This window comes from Nicotiana tomentosiformis, chromosome 1, assembly GCF_000390325.3.
Source record: "Nicotiana tomentosiformis chromosome 1, ASM39032v3, whole genome shotgun sequence".
In the NCBI taxonomy this organism is placed as follows: domain Eukaryota; kingdom Viridiplantae; phylum Streptophyta; class Magnoliopsida; order Solanales; family Solanaceae; genus Nicotiana; species Nicotiana tomentosiformis.
In genome coordinates, this window is record NC_090812.1 from 112226003 (window position 1) to 112232607 (window position 6605).

General features: G+C 35.6%; 2 long non-coding RNA genes across 2 annotated transcripts; one reads left to right on the top strand and one right to left on the bottom strand.

Annotated features, from left to right (window-relative positions):
• Positions 1-285: 285 nt before the first annotated feature.
• Positions 286-5371, bottom strand: LOC138902060 (uncharacterized). Its single transcript, XR_011412465.1, has 2 exons — positions 5075-5371; positions 286-959 (listed from the first exon to the last, which is right to left on the bottom strand). It is a non-coding gene; the product is annotated as an uncharacterized lncRNA (long non-coding RNA).
• LOC104099439 (uncharacterized) lies at positions 2633-4621 on the top strand. Its single transcript, XR_001969905.3, has 2 exons — positions 2633-4006; positions 4094-4621. It is a non-coding gene; the product is annotated as an uncharacterized lncRNA (long non-coding RNA).
• Positions 5372-6605: the final 1234 nt, after the last annotated feature.

The window sequence follows — 6605 nt, forward strand, 5'->3', positions numbered from 1 at the left end:
ATTGAGGGGTTGGGTTTTGACTCATTGCATCTTGACTCATCTCGACCCAAATCCAATATAAAAACTCTTTCTTCAATGAACTTATTGCAATAATTCTCCAGCCATCGGCCAAGTCTTTGGTTAATTCTTCATTATTTTTGTATTTTGTTTATTCAGTTTGCTCCATGTGATGTAAAACTACAATTGTAATTAGTTTCTTCAAAGTGACTAAAATTAGAAGGATGCCAACGTTAACTATCACCAGTACAAATTAGAATAGAATGATGCCAAAGAAAACTTAAGCTAGAAACTTCAATGTGTGTAAGATGGAATTAAAGCTTGCAACAATAGTAAAGGAAATATTGTAATATGAAGTGTAAGACAGATTTAAAACTTGTAACTATTCAAGAATAATAATACTATATTATGACTTGCTATTGATAAGAAAGAAATACAATTTATACCTGCATATTTTGACATCAAGTCCACATTACTCAGGTAAGGCATAACCATGTAAAGGTGGAATCTGTTTTGTAGACACCAAGGAGTTGGATAATGTTGGAATGATTAAAAAGGGACAAGTTCTTGGCTTCTTCGATCGGATCACTTGTCCTAATTCCCTTGAGAGAGCATTTTTTGATAGCAATAGGCTGCCCATTCAGCTCCCCCCTTAGACTATCCCTTAGAGTCCGCGCCCAACTTTATGTGCAAAATTATTTGTCCCGTTATTTATGTCTTCGAAGCTGAAGGGAGTGATTTCACCTAGAGCTAATAATGGGTACAAAGTGTTAAATGTTAGAGATTACTATGCTTACATGTTAAATTTTACTAAAAGAATTACTCCATTGTTCTATGGGGCAGATTGTGGTTGTTGTTGGGTTGACTCTTCCATTTCCTCTTGTATTTCACTTTCAACCATGGCTGAGAAAAAATCCTCTTGTATTTCACTTTCAGCCATGGCTGTCAATTTTTCTCTTTCCCTGCAAAACACAAGATCAATAAAAATAGTAGGCACCTTAGATTTAAGAACATGAGATACCTAAGATCTCTTCAACATATTTTGTCAGGAAGCTGTTCATTGACTCACATAACCAAGTGCTTGAAGCTCTGCACTATGATGAGGGCATCAGTCTTAAAAAAAAAGTTTATATTCGACTCTATAACAAAAACTGCTTGTAGCTAACCCCTCTATAGAACTTCCTTGTCTAAGCTCTTCTTATTTAGAATGAAATTCCAAGAGGGATCACCGATAATTGATCATTGAAATCTTTGTCTGAGGCATCAAAGCAACTGATAGCCTCTCAGAAACTAGAATTATGGCCTGTCCAAGTCTGGTTCTCTAACCAATGGGATTAATACTCCATGATGTTCTTCCTATAAGCACAGGATTAGGAATGATATCATTTTCAAAGTGGAGGGGCAGATTTTCGTGAGGGCTCTCAATCTTTCCTTACACCAAAATCTCTTCTCATAACTATTGTTTTTATTGAGTCTAAGTTTGCTCTCTGACCAAAGAAGCAGTACAATAAAGAAGAGAAGAAGACTTGTGGTGAGTGTGTGGAAGTGTTGATGTGTCAAGGTAATGTTTCTATTCTATTCCCAGATCAGCAAATCAAGCAACTTCTGGCTTTTTGTACATTAAGGAACAATTCCAATTCTGGCGTGTCCCTGTAGTATATGATCCTTTCTTTCTTTTTACATATGGTATTTGACACTTTATGACATTGTGCATAACCAGCAATCAATAGGGTTATACCCACAGAATTCCAAATACAATTTTCTGAATTGAGAAGCAAAATAAAAAATGTGTTGCGCAACCAAATGTTAAACGGCTATGGTAACATTTTTCTGGAAAAATTAAAACACATGCAGTTATCAATACTGTAAATACAGGCTGATATATCACTTCAACAAACACCTTATGAAGTTGCACAAGTTGAAGGTTTTAGTTAATAACTCCGCAAAACCTTCAAAAGGATAACATGAGCTAAGTTTCTGTAATAACTGGCACAATACTCGAGACCAAGAAGGGAGACTAGCTTAAATTAAGAAGGAAACCCATCACCCGTCTTAACATTTACGCTAATAGAAGAACCCACATTTATGATTTATCAAGTGCATAATAAAATAATAGAAGAAAATAAGTTTAAAAAGAAAGTGCATAATAAACCCACATTTATGATTTATCAAGTGCATAATAAAATAATAGAAGAAAACAAGTTAATGTTTAAAAAAAATGAAAAAAAGAAGTAGAAACACAAAGCAAAATGATATTATGGAAGAAAAGAAGAAAGAGCTTGAAGAAAAGTGGAAGAATATGGGAAAAGTACCAATGCACGGCGGTGGTATGCTCGACGACGCTTGTAATGCAAAGAAATGTTGGAGCCAAATGTGTATTGTTTATATAACACTAGGAATGTTGGGGTCCCATTTGACAAATAGGTCTGCTTGTATAAGACAAAATAGCATTTTACATGGCGTGTATATCCGATTATCGGTAGTGTTTGCTGCACACTGATCCAAACATTATTATTTAATTCTCATGTTTTTTGTCTTCATAATTTAATAGTACTACTTAGTAAGTTATTGTAGAATGTGATATACCTGGATTAGTGATACCATTTTAATAATAATAGTATTATTTAGTGGTATGTCAAAAGTTATCCTTTTATATACATTCTATAATGATTTATCTAGTTATTTTTTACTTCAAATCTTGTATCAGGAATGAGATTATTTTTCAGTGGCAATAAAAGGATGTAGCACAGTATTTAAAATTTATCCTGTTCATTTGATTGTTCATATGTCTAAGTAGTTGAGTAGTCAGCAGAGTTAGAGGGTCCCTTAATGAGTTATGGTTTCTAATGCACTATATTTTGTTCTAATTGTGAGGTTTACGTTTGATCAGTTGATTAAGATATTCTTTGCGTTTGGCCACGATACTCCCTTTGAGTTAACTTGTACCTATTTTCTCATCTTAGATTTAACATTTGCATTATCCCAGGCATTTTTATAAGCTTCTATACATAGAGATGTATAATATTCTTGTGAAGGAAATCTCATTGCTGCTAAGTTATGTAGAAACTCTTAGTTTCACCATTCTTTCCTTGGGTCGTGTATGTATGTGTTTGGTGTATCTCTAGCTATTTTCTTAGCTGCTAATGAAATCATGATCTTGGTTGTTAATATACTTTTCGATGTCAGTTGCTACATTTCAGGATTAGCTATTGTTATTCTTCATCTTGTTCGACTCTTTTGACTTCTTGGGGAATATTAGGAGCAAACATATGAGTATGTAGTTAAATTAGGCTGAGCAATTGTACCTTTTTTTCCAAAAATAATTTCATTAAAGTGGAGAATACTGTTATTTGTCATGACTTGAGTGATATTAAAGTTTGTGAATAAGCTATATACCTTAGTTATCATAAATGAGTAGTTGGAAAGTGAAGTATTTGAGCAGTGCTAGAAAAGAAATACTTTTGTCTGTTTGAGGTCCTATGTCATTGTTTAGAATGTTTTGATTTCATTTACATGATTTTCTATGTAAGGAAATTACTTCCTTGAATGTTCTGAACATGCTGCTTTAAAAGATACTAAATATGTGGCTAATTCTTGGTAAGTTAAATGTGCTATTACTGGAGAAATGGACAATTTGGACATTGCAGGTACTTATATGTTATTCTGATGTCCTTAAGATGCTATAGCTGAAAATATTGTGGCCAAAATAATAGTTGAACTAGAACTCACTACTACCTTATTTCATCTGAGTACAATGGAGTATTCTATCCAAATGGACAGTTGTATAGGCTAATGTGGTGTTAATATGTGCAGGTACAAGGTGAAGGACCAAGTACATTCAAATAGCAAGAAGTTGAACACAAAGTGCAAAAATTTCCCACCTTATTGAAGATATGAAAAATATTGTCAACAATAATTTTTCTCGACTAACAGAGTCCATATGAAGATGCACACTAGCAGAAATTTGCTCCCTTAGAGGCTGTACAGAGTTTAACAACTGCACCAAGAGGTACTACGCTGAATATTAGGGTGAGTTTGAAATTTAATGTAGTTGAAGACTAGCAGCTTGATGGTGTTTAGCTTTAGTTTGTTGCAGTTGTGCACTGTTTTAGACACTGCTGTAGAGATGCAATCTCCATTGAGTTCAATGTTTTGACGTACTCAGTTTTAACAAAAGTTGATATTAATACCAAGTGAAGTTGTCAGGGCGTAGTGGATGCAGAAATTAAGATTTGTTGAATATGAAATCAAGACAGTTTCATGGTAGAGAAAAAAAGATTTGGCTGAAGGGTATCAAACCACAACAACACCGGCCTCTTACATCAGACATTACAAAAGTTGTCCAATTCTTTTTCCTTACTGCTACAGAACTGAGTTATTCCTTTACAGTTAGTTGTCGGTTGATCTAATTTTTGCCTTCAAAGTGATTTTTTCCAACTTATATTAGTTGAATTACTCATTGGAGTGTATTAGACAGACTGGTATCGCGAGAATATTTAGATGGTTATACTATATAAAGTCTAAATTCAGAAATATGTAGGAGGTAAGGTATATGTCCCCCTCCTTGTATTTGACATGTTAATGAAATCTACATTAAGGTCTCGATGATTAACCTTGATGTGCATATATGAAAGCTTGATGTTACTGATAATTTTGTCGTATTAAGCTAATTATTTTTGTTGCAAATTGTATAATATTCTGGTAATAAATTGAATATTAGAGAATTAGTAATTAGACTTTTAGTCCTTAAAGATCTTTAAGGACCATAGTTTTTTGTCGTTAAATATATTTAGGCACCAGATGGGACTTTGTCTAATGGCCAGAAATTTGGTCCCTAAACGTGTTTTAGAGACCAGAATATTTGCTAGTCGCTAAAACTCTTTAACGACCAGTCGCTACACTCATCCTTATTGCCTTTTAGCGACGGAACCTATAGCGACCAGTCACTACTCATTTTTTGAGACCAGAATTGGACTTTTAGGGACCATTTTTTGTCTCTAAAAGAAAAAAATGCGCAGTTGCCAAGAGATTGAGAGAAAATGGGTGCTCTAAAGAAGATGCCACAAAAATTACTGACCTCGCCTTAAGGTGCACTCAGTGCGAGATACGTAAGAGGCCCAATCTTGATCGAATCATTCAGGAGCTACAAATGCTTGACCAGGACGGTTCTTGCCTGAAGAAAGCAAGCTGTTTTCGTCTACTTTAAACTGGGGATTGGCAAGTGTGTGTTTTTGTGAAGACTTCCATGTGCAAGATCCATTCTGACAATTTAGATTAAGAGAATTTAGATGAGACTCACCTCTGTGCAAGAGACATGGTTTAGATCCGCTTGGCCGGAATCAATGACCTATCTCCTTTTTTTGCGGTGAAAACTTAGCCTCGTAGTATTGTGGGGTACACGCATTTATTTTCTTGGATATATCTCCTAGTCCTAGTATAGTGTGTGTGTATATACACACACTGAATTGTAATAATATTCGAAGTCCTTTCTCAAATTTAGGTAACTTAATACTCCCTCCGTCGATAATACTACAAGTGAGTTTACTTGTGTGTGAATTGGTTATTTTAAGTTTGTTACATTGGTGCTATCATCCCTCGGACTCCAATGACAATTATGTTTCTACCTCGATTCAGTAGCGACGGCAATCCGAAGAAGCTTTTTCGAGCCGAGTTGTACTTCACATACCTTGGCTTCTCCGAGAAGGACTGGCTGCCTCTTCCATCCTTCTACCTAGAAGGTGATGCCCTTGCTTGGTTTAATTTGCTATTTCACACTAAACAATTCTATGATTGGAACCATTTCAAGGAGAAGTTTCTTCCGGGCCAGCCAACAAGACGGAACAAGCAATTACTGTAATGTCTACTTGAGTTTTCCCTAATACACTGGCTGATAGGTCTTCGGTTACCGCAACGAACTCCAAAATTCATCCTTCTTCCTTCAGTTCATTCACAGACCTTCAAGTCCCTACTATACATAATCCCAACTCTAGATTACATGGTGGAGACAAGTGCACACCAGTCGAAGACAAGATGTTTGACGAATTTACCCAGAGTGATGAACAAAGTGATGCAACATTCCTTGTCCCTCTTGTCGGACATGATCATCTTATACCCAGTAGGAATGAGCATTTAGTTTCTCTGAGAGTTTGTGTGTTGAATCTGAGAAGCTTTCGAATGCAACAACCCTTACCTCTAGGATGAAATCCGAATTGGAATCTGAACAAGTCGGGGAGGGCCAGGTGTTTTCCAAAATGCCGCAAGAAAATGTCGGCGAACAACTCATTCAATTTGCACCTCTGATTATAGATCCTTCTGCTAGCTTGGTTTTAGGTGACAAGTTTGTTTGTGGTCAAACACTCGGTGTGCCTGTTAATTTCAATTTAAACCATCGTCATACGCTTGATACTTATGATTGATGTCATATGAGGGCTTCCACATCTTGTTGCTATGTGTCTGAATCAACAATAGAGACTATCCTATTTTGTAGTGGTGTGGACGAGTGGTTCGATACAGGGCAAGATTTTAAGGCTGATTCGGGTGTGCTTTTATCTTTTGCATCTGAAGATTTAAAACAAATTGAGGGCTTTATTCCACTTATCACCACAATA